Source organism: Schistocerca piceifrons, unplaced genomic scaffold (assembly GCF_021461385.2).
Source record: "Schistocerca piceifrons isolate TAMUIC-IGC-003096 unplaced genomic scaffold, iqSchPice1.1 HiC_scaffold_572, whole genome shotgun sequence".
In the NCBI taxonomy this organism is placed as follows: Eukaryota; Metazoa; Arthropoda; class Insecta; order Orthoptera; family Acrididae; genus Schistocerca; species Schistocerca piceifrons.
In genome coordinates this window covers 103,476-120,580 of record NW_025728813.1, presented here as the reverse complement: position 1 = coordinate 120,580, position 17,105 = coordinate 103,476, and the positions used below count along the sequence as shown (strand labels likewise).

Sequence of the window (17,105 nt, the reverse complement as noted above, 5' to 3'; positions counted from 1 at the left end):
CCCGCGATGATGCTGCCGCGTGGCTTGAGCGCTTGAGATGCACGATCCACAAGAATGTGTAGCTGGATTTCCCTTGAGAAGGACCGAGAACGCAGCACTCGCGGGTCCCCACTAGGACGCTCGCATCATGTTCTACAGACTAGCGTCGGCCTGGCCTCACAAGTTGCCGGGTCCGGGTGCCTCCGAGGCTCTGAACTTTAACGACAAGGAGTGCTGCCTATCGTTGCAACAGCTGCAGCAGCACCGCAATCAACTGGGCCGGCAGTGCACGTGTAGCAACAGAACACGTTATCCAGGAAGTACAGTGTCTCTACGTCTAATATTGGGTACGGCATTTACCCAGTTTGCAGGACAAGCGGTGCACCCGTGCCTCGGTAGCGCAGTAGGCAGCGCGTAAGTCTCATAATCTTAAGGTCGTGAGTTCGATCCTCACCCGGGGCATTTAATTTTCTGTGACTGATGGTGGTGCTGTTGCTAGGGCGCCAACGTATTTCTTGTTTGTTATCCACAACGTTTCAACGCTTCAGCGGGAAAATGTTTACTTCCTGTTATTGCTACTTACAGCTTCCCTTTTCCTCTTCTCCCAGCAGAGCATGAAGCCAAAAGCATTGCTCTGCGACGTTTGAGGTGCGCGCCTTGCCAGTCACTATGTGCAAAGATGCTCGCAAAGAGAGAGGGGCGCCGACGCGGCACTCGACACGAAATGCGACAAGCGACCGTACGAACGGTCGAACGAAACGGCCGCATCCGGTGTGGTCTAGTGGCTAGGATACCTGGCTTTCACCCAGGTGGCCGGGGTTCGATTCCCGGTACCGGAACGGAATTTTTTCCACACGAATCGTGACAGGTTTGAGCTGTCCGAGCGGCCGTTTCCCGTCCTGCTCGCAATATAGCTACTGTTTCGTGACCGTCAGCAGAATATAGACTAGGGAAGCAGACACACGACGACCATAGAAATGGTGTATGGCTTCATGCCACCTGTTTCCAGCGTAGGGCTGAGCAACTGCATCTGCCGAGGCCCGTTAGCTCAGTTGGTTAGAGCGTCGAGCTAATAACGCGAAGGTCGTGGGTTCGATCCCCCCACGGGCCACTACTCTTTTACTACTACGAAAAGGCAGCGCCGATTTCAGCTGGCGAGTGTGATGACCAGAAGATCATCACCCTGCGTGGAAGTTGACAGAGGATCCGAACCCGACTCGTCGGGAAGCGCTGCAGCATTCACTCGGCAATGGCCATAATATCTTGAATACACTGGTTCTCAACCGATAAAGAGAAAATGAAAGAAAATGTCCGATTGCCGATGCGTAGCAACTTTGGCCCTTGTCAGTACTTGGGCGGGTGAGCGCATGGGAACACAGGGCACTATTTGCACTTTTACTTCCTATTTTTGTTTCTCCTTTGTTTTCGGAGCTACAGCCCGATTCGGTCAGGGAGACGCCACCGTGAAATGAAGGGGGCGTGCTGTGTGTCCATCGCCTCGCCTCTCCTTAGCTCTCTCAGTCGTTTCTCGTGCTTGTCGTTTTGATAAAGGCCGATTTGAGAGCGTCAGCTCTCGCGTCAGCTGAGCAAAGTCGAGACAAGTCGAGACACACTAAGGGCTGGTATGCAGCGAGTAAGAGGGCGAAAAAACAATAATTTAAGAGCGCGTGGCAAAAGTACTCATACGCGAAATTAAAAGCCCGCTGCGGTGGCCGGGAATCGAACCCGGATCAACTGCTTGGAAGGCAACTATGCTGACCATTACACCACCACCGCACAAGCGAGCGCCGCGCGTCCGCGCTGTGTCGGCTTCCCGCCAGTCGGCAGCGGCGGAAGGTGATCGTACCTGGCAGGCGCATTTCGAGGCAGGCTAGGGGAGCACATCCAGACGCATTCGGACAGCGTATCCGCGCACATTTCGCATCCTTTGGCAAGAGTTGGGCGCCGGCGACGCAAGAGTACGCAGAGGACCGCGTTCTGGCGGCATTTTTAAGCAGTGCAGTGCAGGATTCAGCGTCTGCAGCATCTTTCCCACAGAATGCTACGGCGCTTGACGGCAGTCCCACTTTCCCTTGAGACATCTGCTCGGGAAGCAGCGTCAAGTTACCGCTGGCCCCAGCGTCGGTGGTTCAGAAAGTCTGCCTGCAGCGGCCGTGGCGTGCGGTTGTCTGTGCTCCGCGCTGCGGCTGGCTTGTTTACTTCTGCGGGGTAAGTCGCTCGCTAGCAGCGGTTATTCTTGCGTTTGTGGAATGACGTTGATAATTCAGTGATGGCACATACTATGAGGAAAGACACCTTGAAGTTAACGTTCGATAACACGTTTGCCCGACCAACATCCTTCGAAATCGAGGATTTCCTCGAAGAAGTGATGAAAATTGGCCTCGATGAGATTATCGGTATACATTTGTCGATTCTGTCTAGCATCGTTTATATCAAGATGAGAGATGCCGAGTTTTGTGACAAACTAGTTGACTCCTTTAGTTCTGGTTTGAAGTTTAAGCATAGTGATGGCAATGTGGGTGTGGTTACTGTTTCTCACGCCGGGCTTGGACTTCGAACAATTCGCATTTTTGAACTACCGTTTGAGGTCCCAGCAGACCAGATAAACGTTGCGATATCGCCGTATGGCAAAGTTTTGAGCAACTTTGCCGAACGTTGGTCTCCGGCGCATAAGTATCCGGTACTGAATGGCGTCAGGCAGCTTAAAGTTGACTTGCAACGACATATTCCGTCGTACGTCACGGTTTGTGGGTACCGTGCCGTCGTAATGTATGATGGCCAACCTAGAACATGTGCCAGATGTAACTCGACGGGACATGTTCGTGCGGAATGTTTACAGCGTCGTGTAGTTCAACTGCCAACCGGAGAGAGTGTTAGCCCTCCCGCGATGTCAACATTACAGCCATCGTACGTGTCGGTTGCCCGCGGTGAGCCGTCCATACAACTGATTCGCGATAAACCTGCCGGACCCAGTTCCGTCGTTAATGTGACGTCTCCGGACACGCCAGTCGCGTCCGAGATGGCTGCTTCTGAAACACATGAAACTAACAGGACCAGTGAGATGGCGGTGGACCAGCCCTCACGGGGTGCCGAGTTGGTGGAGGTGTCAATGGCTCCTTCTCCCATGTCTGAACGAGTCGCTGAAACGATGCCCAACTCCGACACAGTAATACGTGGTAATCGATCTCCGAAGAAAAATAAAAAGCGGAGGATGGCTCACCAAGGTGCGGAAGATACAGCACCGAGCTTGCGGGGAAAGGCTAAATTAATCGGTCAGAATTTAAAAGAAGGGCCCGCAGACGCTGCCGCCTCGCCTTCGCGCTCGCGGGACACAACGCGATCAGACGACACCATGTCGGAGACTCCCACGATGTACGACAGCGGACCAGATGAGACGCCCACTCAGCAAACTGAGCCACAGAATACGAATCCACCAGTTTCTGAGCCAGTAGGCACCCTTTGCTCTCCCAATTGGGCGGACGAGTTTGAAACGAACGAAGCTGATGTAGAGATGCAGGAGGATTCCACACCCTCGACCGGCTCCTTGCCCCCCGTATCAGCGGTTGATGGACACAACGTCCACGTGGCCATGGCTACTCAAACGACCGACACGGTCAGCGCCTCCAATTGAAGGCTGTATGACGCACCCTATCGTTTGCTCCTTTCGTACCAAACATCTATGACCACCTTGCAGGCCTACAAGATCCTGACTCTCAATATCAATAAGATACGCAGTGATTTGAATCTGAAGAACTTACAAGACTTGTTATACGCAGCCGACATCGATATAGCCATGCTTCAGGAAGTGAGTGAGATCAGGTTAGACCACATAGCAGGATATAACGCTTTCGTGAACCCTGGCAACGGTTTCGAACTTGGAACAGCATTACTGTTAAAAGAAGGGATCATTGCAAATTGTGAGGCCAAACTGGTGACCGGCAGAGGGATAGCAGTCACTGTCAATAACATCAGACTGATTAATATTTACGCACCTTCTGGGTCCAGTAATAGGCAACACCGTGCAGAATTTTTTCGCCACGAGATCCTTCCGCTCTTCGGGACCAACTACAGTGATGTCATTTTTGGCGGCGATTTCAATTGTGTGCTTCGTCAAATCGATCAAACTCCTCACTTTAATCGGTGTGTCGAATTAGAACAGATCATTCAAGAACTCCGCTTCACTGATACTTGGACGCACATGCACGGAGTGGAAGTGGGTTTTACGCATGTTACCAATCATTCGGCAAGTAGGTTAGATAGAATTTACATATCGCGTAATTTAACGCAACACCTGCTACACACCGAAATATGGCCAACTGTATTTTCCGACCATGCTGCCTATATCTGCACCGTCAACATGCAAAAAAAGGAAACATACCGGGGTCGAGGGTTATGGAAGTTCAACATCGCACATTTGCATGATCCTGCATGTCGAGAAGCCTTCCTGTCCACCTGGACGGCATGTGAACGCAAATTCAGATCCTACAACTCCGCGATCGAGTGGTGGCTCAAATGCGCCAAACCACAAATTAGGAAAACTTTAATGTTTTACTCCCGTCAGAAAAGTCTGTGGCACAAACGGACCATGGAATTTTACTTTCAGTGTCTTCGGGAGTTGTATAAATGTGACGCGACCGTTATCGGCAATTTTGCAAAGATCAAAAGAATTCAGGCGAAACTTTTAACGCTGCAACGGAAACAGTTGGAAGGTTTTCAAATTCGGGCGCGAGTTCCTAAGACGGTGCAAGAAGAAGAGGCTGCCATGTATCACATGTTACGTGAAAGTCGACGAGGCAGTCGGAAAATCATTACACACATCCGAACCAGCACCGGGGCAATAGTTACTAAACAAAGTGAAATTATGCGTGCTATTGAAGAGTACTATCGAGACCTGATGTCCAATAAAATGACAGATGATACCGTGTTTTCGGAGTTTGCGACAAATTTATCACGGAAGCTCAGCCCCACAGAGGCGACTCAGCTGATGACAGAGGTGACAGAAGACGAATTAACAGACGTTATCCTAAGGAGTCCGAAGAATAAATCTCCTGGTTGCGATGGAATACCTGCAGAAGTATATCAAACCTTCTGGCCGCAGATGAAATCGAAACTACTTGCAATATGTCAAGAACTAATGAACCCACAAAACGTTATTCCGCAGGAATTTCGACAAGGAATTGTTGTCTTACTGCCCAAGACCCCGTGCAGTAACGACCTCACTAACCTCCGACCTCTCACGTTATTAAATAGTGATTATAAACTATTCGCCCGTGTTCTGAGCCAACGGCTCAAAACTGTCATGACCACAATCACAGGACAGTATCAAACGAGTGTCGGTAGAGATAGATCTATTTACCACACGCTCACGGATTACAGAGATGTCATTGCCGTAGCGGAGGCTTGCAAGTTAAAATGCGCCCTCGTCATGATAGACTTTGCAAAAGCGTTCGACAGGGTGAGCCATCGTTTCCTTTTCCGCGTCATGCAGGAATTGGGGTTTCCGCACCAGTTCACCCAAGTACTCGACAATCTGATCCGTAATAGTACGTCGCGGATTCAAATTAATGGTCGCCTCAGTGGCGCTATTGATATCGAGTGTTCGGTGAGGCAAGGCTGTCCGATGTCGATGGCTCTCTTTGCCATCGCCATAGAACCTCTGCTCGCTACGCTAACTGCACATTTGCAGGGATTGGAAATCAATAGCCAGAAGATTGTGTGCCGTGCGTACGCAGATGATGTCGGCTTTCTTGTCGTGAACGCGCAAGAAGTGCGGTCCTCCCTTCAAATCCTTCAACGATATGAGGCGGTATCTGGGGCGAAGGTGAACTGGCAAAAATCCGGACTCATGAATGTCGGACGGGGAATAAATCTACCCAATAATGCCCGATTACGAGAAATTACCAGTATAAAGTGCTTAGGACTTGAGTTTCGGCGGAAGATACAGAATACCATTGCTGTTAATTATAGAGCTTTACTTCATAAGGTTAGGGCATGTGTACAACTGCATAGCATGAGGAAACTGAATGCTCTCCAAAAAATTGAACTGGTCAACACTTATATCCTCTCGAAGATTAACTATGTCGCCAAAGTGCTGCCTCTTCCCGGTGGCATTGCACATAGAATGCTGTCTGCCCTGGGCCATTTTGTGACCAGAGGCAATATCTTCAAAGTTAAATATGTTACGTTGACGCTCCCGCCTCGGAAGGGCGGATTGAACCTCACAGATGTCTATAAAAAGGCACAGGCGCTCTATCTAAGCAGTATGTATAAGCTATGGACAAAATATCCACACTGTCTCACTGCTCACCTTCTCAACGAAATCTCCCCAGCGAACCTCAACCCCCCGATTGATGTACATCATATTCCACAAGACCTTTATCATTTAAAATACTTCCTGCTTGAATATAGTTACGCTCGAACAAGAATTCCGGCGAAGGAAATAACGGTGGTGAAGCAACTTTATAAGACTTTGATCGAGTCCACCTCCAGGAATAACATCGAAGACAAATATACCGCTCACAATTGGCGGGTCATTTGGGATAATATTCATTCACGCCATTTACCGTCTCACGTGCGAGCGTCTTGGTATCTCACGGTGAATCGTAAAATAGCTACCAATGCCAGACTCCATTCCATTCATCTGGCCGATTCACCCTTATGCAACACTTGCCAGGTACAAGATAGCGAGGAACACCGATTTGTCTGCGAAAAAGTGCGAGATGTTTGGGCGGTCATACGACAGTTGTTGGCGAGCATCACTAGAACATGCCCTGCGACCATAACGCCAGCTGACTTCCTCACTCCGGAGGTCGTGCCTTACCCGCAGACCAAAAGAAATTCAGTAAACTGGCTTAAAGGCCACACAGTTTACTATCTTTTCAATGTGAACGAAACGAGTAAAGAAGACTTTCTCCTGTATTTAATGATACAGCACCACCGACTACAGAAGACTAAAAACTATAAAGCTCATTTTGCAAACTTTTTAAGTCACACGATCATTTCACAGCCAGTATAGGATGGAGTGCTTAAAGCCATTTCTTCCGACATGGTGGATTCCGTTCTTCCTTCGGACGCCCGAAGTGAAGACCAAAGAAGTACGTGCGGGACAGACTAATTTACGAGTGCGCCACTTGGATCATTCGTCACGTTCAGAAATTAACAGGATGTTTGTAGTAGCGCGTTCCGTCTCATTGGCGGATGCCCTGCACAGAACTGCGTTTCCTAGTTTCTTAATTGTAACAGTCGACCCGATGGAGAGAAATAACGATAGAAGACTTTTAATTTATATTTTTCATTCAATACTAACTCTGATTTGTGGGGTGAGTCGCACTCATGCGGTGCAAAGTGCACGGATTCCCGGCTCTCCTGAATACATATGAAATTGGACATATTCATTTACACTGCAAATGGATGCAACATTTCGTCTCCGGACTAATTTCTGTTTTTATGTTACTGGCGGCGGAGTCAAGCCGCAGCATTTCTTCAGTACGCACAAAAGGTAGGGTGCCGTGGTGACAGTTACGGTGGGAGACAAGATGGCCAGGCCTCAGATTGCATGACCCCTGCCCTCCTTGCCTCTCCCTGCCTGTTACCGCATTTTCAAAATGAAAAAATAGAAAAAAAAAATATAAAAAAAAACTAATAATAAAAAAGAAAGAAAAACGTGGTAGAATGCTCGCCTGCCACGCGGGCGGCCCGGGTTCGATTCCCGACATTAAAAATAACGAAAAAAAAAAAAAAAAAAAAAAAAAAAGTGGTAGAATGCTCGCCTGCCACGCGGGCGGCCCGGGTTCGATTCCCGGCCGATGCATCATTTTGCTTTTCCCGCGATGATGCTGCCGCGTGGCTTGAGCGCTTGAGATGCACGATCCACAAGAATGTGTAGCTGGATTTCCCTTGAGAAGGACCGAGAACGCAGCACTCGCGGGTCCCCACTAGGACGCTCGCATCATGTTCTACAGACTAGCGTCGGCCTGGCCTCACAAGTTGCTGGGTCCGGGTGCCTCCGAGGCTCTGAACTTTAACGACAAGGAGTGCTGCCTATCGTTGCAACAGCTGCAGCAGCACCGCAATCAACTGGGCCGGCAGTGCACGTGTAGCAACAGAACACGTTATCCAGGAAGTACAGTGTCTCTACGTCTAATATTGGGTACGGTATTTACCCAGTTTCCAGGACAAGCGGTGCACCCGTGCCTCGGTAGCGCAGTAGGCAGCGCGTAAGTCTCATAATCTTAAGGTCGTGAGTTCGATCCTCACCCGGGGCATTTAATTTTCTGTGACTGATGGTGGTGCTGTTGCTAGGGCGCCAACGTATTTCTTGTTTGTTATCCACAACGTTTCAACGCTTCAGCGGGAAAATGTTTACTTCCTGTTATTGCTACTTACAGCTTCCCTTTTCCTCTTCTCCCAGCAGAGCATGAAGCCAAAAGCATTGCTCTGCGACGTTTGAGGTGCGCGCCTTGCCAGTCAGTATGTGCAAAGATGCTCGCAAAGAGAGAGGGGCGCCGACGCGGCACTCGACACGAAATGCGCCAAGCGACCGTACGAACGGTCGAACGAAACGTCCACATCCGGTGTGGTCTAGTGGCTAGGATACCTGGCTTTCACCCAGGAGGCCCGGGTTCGATTCCCGGTACCGGAACGGAATTTTTTCCACACGAATCGTGGCAAGTTTGAGCTGTCCGAGCAGCCGTTTGCCGTCCTGCTCGCAATATAGCTACTGTTTCGTGACCGTCAGCAGAATATAGACTAGGGAAGCAGACACACGACGACCATAGAAAAGGTGTATGGCTTCATGCCACCTGTTTCCAGCGTAGGGCTGAGCAACTGCATCTGCCGAGGCCCGTTAGCTCAGTTGGTTAGAGCGTCATGCTAATAACGCGAAGGCAGTTCCGCTTTAGACGCCGTGCAGTGTGGACGTGCCTAGTCTGCCGCTCCGCCGTAGCGTTACGTATAGTGGACTATCGTTTTTGTTACGTGTTGTGTTGCAACTTCTGAGAGTATTTCTCCGTCGTTGTTTCGTACCTTGTGTTACTTTCTGTCCTTATTTCAGTGTTTTTTGTGTAGCGGTTTCGACCGCATATTTTGAAAATGTCGTCCCAGGTTATTCCTCGTCAGGCTACAGTTAGTTTTGCTTTTGACAAGTCAACCCGCCATGTGCAACCTAGTTCTCTTGAGATTCATGATTGGTTGGTAGATACCTTTGGTGTTCATTCGGATCAGGTGCACACTGCTTATTTTGATACCGAACTGTATGTTTTCTTTGTTAAGTTTATGGACCCCCTTCAGGTTGATAAAATTCTTTCTAAATATGGTCATCAAGTTCTCTTTCGGCATCGGGATGATTCTGTAAGTACCGTGCTGCTTTCCGATGCTTCCATCACGTATACCAATGTTCGTGTTTACAACCTTCCACCGGAGGTGGATAATGTCTATCTTAAGGAGGGTCTACAGAAGTATGGTGATGTAAAGAGCATTCGCCTTGAACGCTGGTCAAGCCAACATCGCCTGCAATGTTACAGTGGTATTCGTTCAGTCGAAATGCACGTTAAGCAGAATATTCCATCTCACCTGCAGATCGGTGGATATCGTGTCCATGTAACATATAGTGGTCAGGTTGGCACCTGTTTTTTGTGCAATGAAAGTGGTCACGTGCGTACCGACTGTCCGCGGAGAGTTTTTGTTTTAAAAAATTCTCTCGAACAGCGTCGCAAGTTAACGGTCGCTGACCTCGTTGCAGGTGGTTCTGCTCTTGGTGTAGCACAGTCCAGTGGTAGTAGCGCCCCGCCACAGGTTTTGCGCACCCCTGATACAGAATTTCCTCCTTTGCGTGCTAAATCTGATGTTGTTCCGTCTGTCCCTCAGGTGGGTGTGCCACTTTTGAATAATAAGAGGCGTCGCCCACACGATGGAAATAGTACGGATGAGGATCTCCCTGAGATGCCCCAGTCCGAGCGACCGGCATCCTCCGAGCCACTGTGTACTGTAGCTGCTCCCTGCCCTCCTGAGGTAGCGGTTCCGGTGGCGGCTGCTGGCGCCCCTCCGGCCTCCGACGCAGCTTCTCTCGAGTCGGGTCGTCGGTCGGGCCTGTTGGCGCCGTCTTCCGAACCGACTTCGATGTCACAACAAGTGGAGCCGCGACAACTTCCTGCTTCGCTGCCCCATACCTCTGCCAGCGGAGCTGTTCCGCTTCCTTCCAACTCTGCGGCCTCGGACGTTCCTGCTCACGTTTCGCCTCCGTGCAGTCCATGTTTGCCGGAAGCTAGTGCAGGTGTTGACCATTCCGTTTTGTCGGATGTTTCCCCCGCGACCCCGGATCCCGCATGTGGACCGGCGCGGGTGGTGTCGGATACAGAACTTGACCCTCCTACGTCACCGGCGGCTGAAGTTTCCTTGCCCGTCAGCCGACGCAAGTTACGCGTTCAGCCGAACGTTAATGCTGTTCGTAAAAAACCGAAACGTAAGGGATCCGCGGAACGGGGTAGCAGTCCCCCTCCCTCGGATGCCTCCGTCACCCCTGCTATGGACTGTGACGCTGGTGCGTCGGTGTAGGTGATTTGTTTTCTCGCTTTTCTCTCTATGGTTCAAGCATACACCTTTCTTACCTTAAATGTTAACCGTATTGAGTCCGACGTTCGCATTGCCTCTTTGCGGCAGTTTATTTACGACGCCTGTGCGGACGTAGTGTTTTTGCAGGAAGTGTTGTTTTCTGATCTCTCTCTACCTGGATTTCAAACTGTTTTTAACGTCGCGCCGGAATATTCAACAGGAACTGCTCTTTTCTTTCGAGAGGGCATTCCTATTACTGACATTGAATTCCTTGACTCTGGCCGTGGGATTGGTTGTCGTCTTTTTGATCTCCGCCTCGTTGTTTTGTATGCCCCCTCTGGTTCGGGTCACACTGTGGCTCGATCGCGCTTTTATAAAGAAGAGCTTATTTATCTTTTGCGCCAGAGTCCTCGGAGTCTCCTGCTCGGAGGCGATTTTAATTGTGTTTTACGCCCTGCAGACCAGTCCCCCAATTTTAATTATTGCCGTGATTTACATGACTTAGTTCGTACGATGCATCTGCGTGATGTTTGGGAACACAAATATCCAACCCTGGTGAAATATACGTTTTTTACCGCGTCCTCATGCAGTAGACTCGACAGATTCTATTTATCTGATTTTTTATGTGATAAAATTCTTTCTGTCGATGTTATTCCTACTAGTTTTTCTGACCATTGTGCTTTTACTGCAACTGTAAATCTTAGTCGCCAACCTGCAAAACTTTATCGTTCCCAGTGGATGTTAAATGTTTCCCACCTTGCCGACAGTGCTATGGATGATGTTATAAGTGGCGTGTGGGAGCGATGTCTTCGCTCTGTCCCGCGATACCCCTCCTTGCTGGTTTGGTGGACTGCGTTTGCCAAGCCCAAGATTCGTCAGACTTTGATTTTCTACTGTGCTGCTAGGACGCGTGATTTTAAGAACACGTATGAATATTACTACTCTGTCCTGCGTGAACTATATGACGCGGCGGGTACCTCTCCACTGCGGATCCATGATGTTCGTCGTATTAAAGCCAAGCTCTTGAGCCTTAAACGACGACAGATGGATGGTCTGCGAGTTAAGTCGAAACCTCACTCTCTTGTTGAAGGTGAACTGACATCCTTGTACCACCTGCTACGGCATCAGACTCGTCGTCGTCGCTCCTTCATCTCTTCTCTTACGGTGGATGATGGGCGACAGCTTAGTGCACAGGAGGAAATGGTTCGTGCTCTTCATCAGTATTACACTAGTCTCTATTCTGCCGATGATTCTGGTGAGTCTCTTTCGGATGATGTCTTTGGGGATCTAACTGCGACGATCGCGCCTGACGCGAACGGCGAATTTCTCCGGGAGTTCCAGGTAGATGATGTTTTCGATTTTATTGCTCGCTCTCCGTCCAGTAAATCGCCGGGTCCAGACGGCCTGCCTAAAGAATTTTATCTCCGTTTTTGGCCTCTTTTGGGTGGCATTTTTACGCAGATTTTAAATGAGATTGTCAGAGGGATGGATGTGCCTGCCGATTTTAAAGTAGGGAAAATTGTTTTAATTCCGAAGTCCTCTGGTCGTTTATCTGCTGCCAATCTTCGTCCGCTCACATTGCTGAATTTGGACTATAAGACAGCTGCTAGAGCGCTCAATAGCCGGCTGTCTTCTCTGCTTCGGGGTGTGATTGGTGCACATCAATGTTGTTTTCATGATAGATCTATTCTGACACCAGTAGCCGAATATCGGGATGTTGTCTCGGTTGCGGCGGTTACAAACGTACATTGTGCCTTTGCCTTCCTTGATTTTTATAAGGCTTTTGATCACGTCAGTCATGTGTTTTTAGATCGTGTTTTAGGTACAATAGGTTTTAACGCTTCATCACGTGGTGTTCTTGGCAATTTGTTTTAAAAAAAAAAAAAAAAAAAAGTTGGTTAGAGCGTCGTGCTAATAACGCGAAGGTCGTGGGTTCGATCCCCCCACGGGCCACTACTCTTTTACTACTACGAAAAGGCAGCGCCGATTTCAGCTGGCGAGTGTGATGACCAGAAGATCATCACCCTGCGTGGAAGTTGACAGAGGATCCGAACCCGACTCGTCGGGAAGCGCTGCAGCATTCACTCGGCAATGGCCATAATATCTTGAATACACTGGTTCTCAACCGATAAAGAGAAAATGAAAGAAAATGTCCGATTGCCGATGCGTAACAACTTTGGCCCTTGTCAGTACTTGGGCGGGTGAGCGCATGGGAACACAGGGCACTATTTGCACTTTTACTTCCTATTTTTGTTTCTCCTTTGTTTTCGGAGCTACAGCCCGATTCGGTCAGGGAGACGCCACCGTGAAATGAAGGGGGCGTGCTGTGTGTCCATCGCCTCGCCTCTCCTTACCTCTCTCAGTCGTTTCTCGTGCTTGTCGTTTTGATAAAGGCCGATTTGAGAGCGTCAGCTCTCGCGTCAGCTGAGCAAAGTCGAGACAAGTCGAGACACGAGACAAGTCGAGACACACTAAGGGCTGGTATGCAGCGAGTAAGAGGGCGAAAAAACAATAATTTAAGAGCGCGTGGCAAAAGTACTCATACGCGAAATTAAAAGCCTGCTGCGGTGGCCGGGAATCGAACGCGGATCAACTGCTTGGAAGGCAACTATGCTGACCATTACACCACCACCGCACAAGCGAGCGCCGCGCGTCCGCGCTGTGTCGGCTTCCCGCCAGTCGGCAGCGGCCGAAGGTGATCGTACCTGGCAGGCGCATTTCGAGGCAGGCTAGGGGAGCACATCCAGACGCATTCGGACAGCGTATCCGCGCACATTTCGCATCCTTTGGCAAGAGTTGGGCGCCGGCGACGCAAGAGTACGCAGAGGACCGCGTTCTGGCGGCATTTTTAAGCAGTGCAGTGCAGGATTCAGCGTCTGCAGCATCTTTCCCACAGAATGCTACGGCGCTTGACGGCAGTCCCACTTTCCCTTGAGACATCTGCTCGGGAAGCAGCGTCAAGTTACCGCTGGCCCCAGCATCGGTGGTTCAGTGGTAGAATGCTCGCCTGCCACGCGGGCGGCCCGGGTTCGATTCCCGGCCGATGCATCATTTTGCTTTTCCCGCGATGATGCTGCCGCGTGGCTTGAGCGCTTGAGATGCACGATCCACAAGAATGTGTAGCTGGATTTCCCTTGAGAAGGACCGAGAACGCAGCACTCGCGGGTCCCCACTAGGACGCTCGCATCATGTTCTACAGACTAGCGTCGGCCTGGCCTCACAAGTTGCTGGGTCCGGGTGCCTCCGAGGCTCTGAACTTTAACGACAAGGAGTGCTGCCTATCGTTGCAACAGCTGCAGCAGCACCGCAATCAACTGGGCCGGCAGTGCACGTGTAGCAACAGAACACGTTATCCAGGAAGTACAGTGTCTCTACGTCTAATATTGGGTACGGTATTTACCCAGTTTCCAGGACAAGCGGTGCACCCGTGCCTCGGTAGCGCAGTAGGCAGCGCGTAAGTCTCATAATCTTAAGGTCGTGAGTTCGATCCTCACCCGGGGCATTTAATTTTCTGTGACTGATGGTGGTGCTGTTGCTAGGGCGCCAACGTATTTCTTGTTTGTTATCCACAACGTTTCAACGCTTCAGCGGGAAAATGTTTACTTCCTGTTATTGCTACTTACAGCTTCCCTTTTCCTCTTCTCCCAGCAGAGCATGAAGCCAAAAGCATTGCTCTGCGACGTTTGAGGTGCGCGCCTTGCCAGTCAGTATGTGCAAAGATGCTCGCAAAGAGAGAGGGGCGCCGACGCGGCACTCGACACGAAATGCGCCAAGCGACCGTACGAACGGTCGAACGAAACGTCCACATCCGGTGTGGTCTAGTGGCTAGGATACATGGCTTTCACCCAGGAGGCCCGTGTTCGATTCCCGGTACCGGAACGGAATTTTTTCCACACGAATCGTGGCAAGTTTGAGCTGTCCGAGCAGCCGTTTGCCGTCCTGCTCGCAATATAGCTACTGTTTCGTGACCGTCAGCAGAATATAGACTAGGGAAGCAGACACACGACGACCATAGAAAAGGTGTATGGCTTCATGCCACCTGTTTCCAGCGTAGGGCTGAGCAACTGCATCTGCCGAGGCCCGTTAGCTCAGTTGGTTAGAGCGTCGTGCTAATAACGCGAAGGTCGTGGGTTCGATCCCCCCACGGGCCACTACTCTTTTACTACTACGAAAAGGCAGCGCCGATTTCAGCTGGCGAGTGTGATGACCAAAAGATCATCACCCTGCGTGGAAGTTGACAGAGGATCCGAACCCGACTCGTCGGGAAGCGCTACAGCATTCACTCGGCAATGGCCATAATATCTTGAATACACTGGTTCTCAACCGATAAAGAGAAAATGAAAGAAAATGTCCGATTGCCGATGCGTAACAACTTTGGCCCTTGTCAGTACTTGGGCGGGTGAGCGCATGGGAACACAGGGCACTATTTGCACTTTTACTTCCTATTTTTGTTTCTCCTTTGTTTTCGGAGCTACAGCCCGATTCGGTCAGGGAGACGCCACCGTGAAATGAAGGGGGCGTGCTGTGTGTCCATCGCCTCGCCTCTCCTTACCTCTCTCAGTCGTTTCTCGTGCTTGTCGTTTTGATAAAGGCCGATTTGAGAGCGTCAGCTCTCGCGTCAGCTGAGCAAAGTCGAGACAAGTCGAGACACGAGACAAGTCGAGACACACTAAGGGCTGGTATGCAGCGAGTAAGAGGGCGAAAAAACAATAATTTAAGAGCGCGTGGCAAAAGTACTCATACGCGAAATTAAAAGCCTGCTGCGGTGGCCGGGAATCGAACGCGGATCAACTGCTTGGAAGGCAACTATGCTGACCATTACACCACCACCGCACAAGCGAGCGCCGCGCGTCCGCGCTGTGTCGGCTTCCCGCCAGTCGGCAGCGGCCGAAGGTGATCGTACCTGGCAGGCGCATTTCGAGGCAGGCTAGGGGAGCACATCCAGACGCATTCGGACAGCGTATCCGCGCACATTTCGCATCCTTTGGCAAGAGTTGGGCGCCGGCGACGCAAGAGTACGCAGAGGACCGCGTTCTGGCGGCATTTTTAAGCAGTGCAGTGCAGGATTCAGCGTCTGCAGCATCTTTCCCACAGAATGCTACGGCGCTTGACGGCAGTCCCACTTTCCCTTGAGACATCTGCTCGGGAAGCAGCGTCAAGTTACCGCTGGCCCCAGCATCGGTGGTTCAGTGGTAGAATGCTCGCCTGCCACGCGGGCGGCCCGGGTTCGATTCCCGGCCGATGCATCATTTTGCTTTTCCCGCGATGATGCTGCCGCGTGGCTTGAGCGCTTGAGATGCACGATCCACAAGAATGTGTAGCTGGATTTCCCTTGAGAAGGACCGAGAACGCAGCACTCGCGGGTCCCCACTAGGACGCTCGCATCATGTTCTACAGACTAGCGTCGGCCTGGCCTCACAAGTTGCTGGGTCCGGGTGCCTCCGAGGCTCTGAACTTTAACGACAAGGAGTGCTGCCTATCGTTGCAACAGCTGCAGCAGCACCGCAATCAACTGGGCCGGCAGTGCACGTGTAGCAACAGAACACGTTATCCAGGAAGTACAGTGTCTCTACGTCTAATATTGGGTACGGTATTTACCCAGTTTCCAGGACAAGCGGTGCACCCGTGCCTCGGTAGCGCAGTAGGCAGCGCGTAAGTCTCATAATCTTAAGGTCGTGAGTTCGATCCTCACCCGGGGCATTTAATTTTCTGTGACTGATGGTGGTGCTGTTGCTAGGGCGCCAACGTATTTCTTGTTTGTTATCCACAACGTTTCAACGCTTCAGCGGGAAAATGTTTACTTCCTGTTATTGCTACTTACAGCTTCCCTTTTCCTCTTCTCCCAGCAGAGCATGAAGCCAAAAGCATTGCTCTGCGACGTTTGAGGTGCGCGCCTTGCCAGTCAGTATGTGCAAAGATGCTCGCAAAGAGAGAGGGGCGCCGACGCGGCACTCGACACGAAATGCGCCAAGCGACCGTACGAACGGTCGAACGAAACGTCCACATCCGGTGTGGTCTAGTGGCTAGGATACATGGCTTTCACCCAGGAGGCCCGGGTTCGATTCCCGGTACCGGAACGGAATTTTTTCCACACGAATCGTGGCAAGTTTGAGCTGTCCGAGCAGCCGTTTGCCGTCCTGCTCGCAATATAGCTACTGTTTCGTGACCGTCAGCAGAATATAGACTAGGGAAGCAGACACACGACGACCATAGAAAAGGTGTATGGCTTCATGCCACCTGTTTCCAGCGTAGGGCTGAGCAACTGCATCTGCCGAGGCCCGTTAGCTCAGTTGGTTAGAGCGCCGTGCTAATAACGCGAAGGTCGTGGGTTCGATCCCCCCACGGGCCACTACTCTTTTACTACTACGAAAAGGCAGCGCCGATTTCAGCTGGCGAGTGTGATGACCAAAAGATCATCACCCTGCGTGGAAGTTGACAGAGGATCCGAACCCGACTCGTCGGGAAGCGCTACAGCATTCACTCGGCAATGGCCATAATATCTTGAATACACTGGTTCTCAACCGATAAAGAGAAAATGAAAGAAAATGTCCGATTGCCGATGCGTAACAACTTTGGCC

The 17,105-nt window shown here is 50.7% G+C and overlaps 15 non-coding genes across 15 annotated transcripts; 12 read left to right on the top strand and 3 right to left on the bottom strand.

Annotated features, from left to right (window-relative positions):
- Window positions 1-368: 368 nt before the first annotated feature.
- Window positions 369-441, top strand: Trnam-cau. Its single transcript has one exon. It is a non-coding gene; the product is annotated as a tRNA-Met (tRNA).
- Window positions 442-746: 305 nt separating this feature from the next.
- Window positions 747-818, top strand: Trnae-uuc. The gene has a single exon. It is a non-coding gene; the product is annotated as a tRNA-Glu (tRNA).
- Window positions 819-1,016: 198 nt separating this feature from the next.
- Trnai-aau lies at window positions 1,017-1,090 on the top strand. The gene has a single exon. It is a non-coding gene; the product is annotated as a tRNA-Ile (tRNA).
- A 593-nt stretch (window positions 1,091-1,683) lies between these two features.
- On the bottom strand, window positions 1,684-1,755 carry Trnag-ucc. Its single transcript has one exon. It is a non-coding gene; the product is annotated as a tRNA-Gly (tRNA).
- A 6,415-nt stretch (window positions 1,756-8,170) lies between these two features.
- On the top strand, window positions 8,171-8,243 carry Trnam-cau. Its single transcript has one exon. It is a non-coding gene; the product is annotated as a tRNA-Met (tRNA).
- Window positions 8,244-8,548: 305 nt separating this feature from the next.
- On the top strand, window positions 8,549-8,620 carry Trnae-uuc. Its single transcript has one exon. It is a non-coding gene; the product is annotated as a tRNA-Glu (tRNA).
- Window positions 8,621-13,090: 4,470 nt separating this feature from the next.
- Trnag-ucc lies at window positions 13,091-13,162 on the bottom strand. The gene has a single exon. It is a non-coding gene; the product is annotated as a tRNA-Gly (tRNA).
- Window positions 13,163-13,504: 342 nt separating this feature from the next.
- Trnag-gcc lies at window positions 13,505-13,575 on the top strand. The gene has a single exon. It is a non-coding gene; the product is annotated as a tRNA-Gly (tRNA).
- Window positions 13,576-13,956: 381 nt separating this feature from the next.
- Trnam-cau lies at window positions 13,957-14,029 on the top strand. Its single transcript has one exon. It is a non-coding gene; the product is annotated as a tRNA-Met (tRNA).
- A 575-nt stretch (window positions 14,030-14,604) lies between these two features.
- Trnai-aau lies at window positions 14,605-14,678 on the top strand. The gene has a single exon. It is a non-coding gene; the product is annotated as a tRNA-Ile (tRNA).
- Window positions 14,679-15,288: 610 nt separating this feature from the next.
- On the bottom strand, window positions 15,289-15,360 carry Trnag-ucc. Its single transcript has one exon. It is a non-coding gene; the product is annotated as a tRNA-Gly (tRNA).
- A 342-nt stretch (window positions 15,361-15,702) lies between these two features.
- Trnag-gcc lies at window positions 15,703-15,773 on the top strand. Its single transcript has one exon. It is a non-coding gene; the product is annotated as a tRNA-Gly (tRNA).
- Window positions 15,774-16,154: 381 nt separating this feature from the next.
- Window positions 16,155-16,227, top strand: Trnam-cau. The gene has a single exon. It is a non-coding gene; the product is annotated as a tRNA-Met (tRNA).
- Window positions 16,228-16,532: 305 nt separating this feature from the next.
- Trnae-uuc lies at window positions 16,533-16,604 on the top strand. Its single transcript has one exon. It is a non-coding gene; the product is annotated as a tRNA-Glu (tRNA).
- A 198-nt stretch (window positions 16,605-16,802) lies between these two features.
- On the top strand, window positions 16,803-16,876 carry Trnai-aau. Its single transcript has one exon. It is a non-coding gene; the product is annotated as a tRNA-Ile (tRNA).
- The last annotated feature ends 229 nt before the right edge of the window (window positions 16,877-17,105 follow it).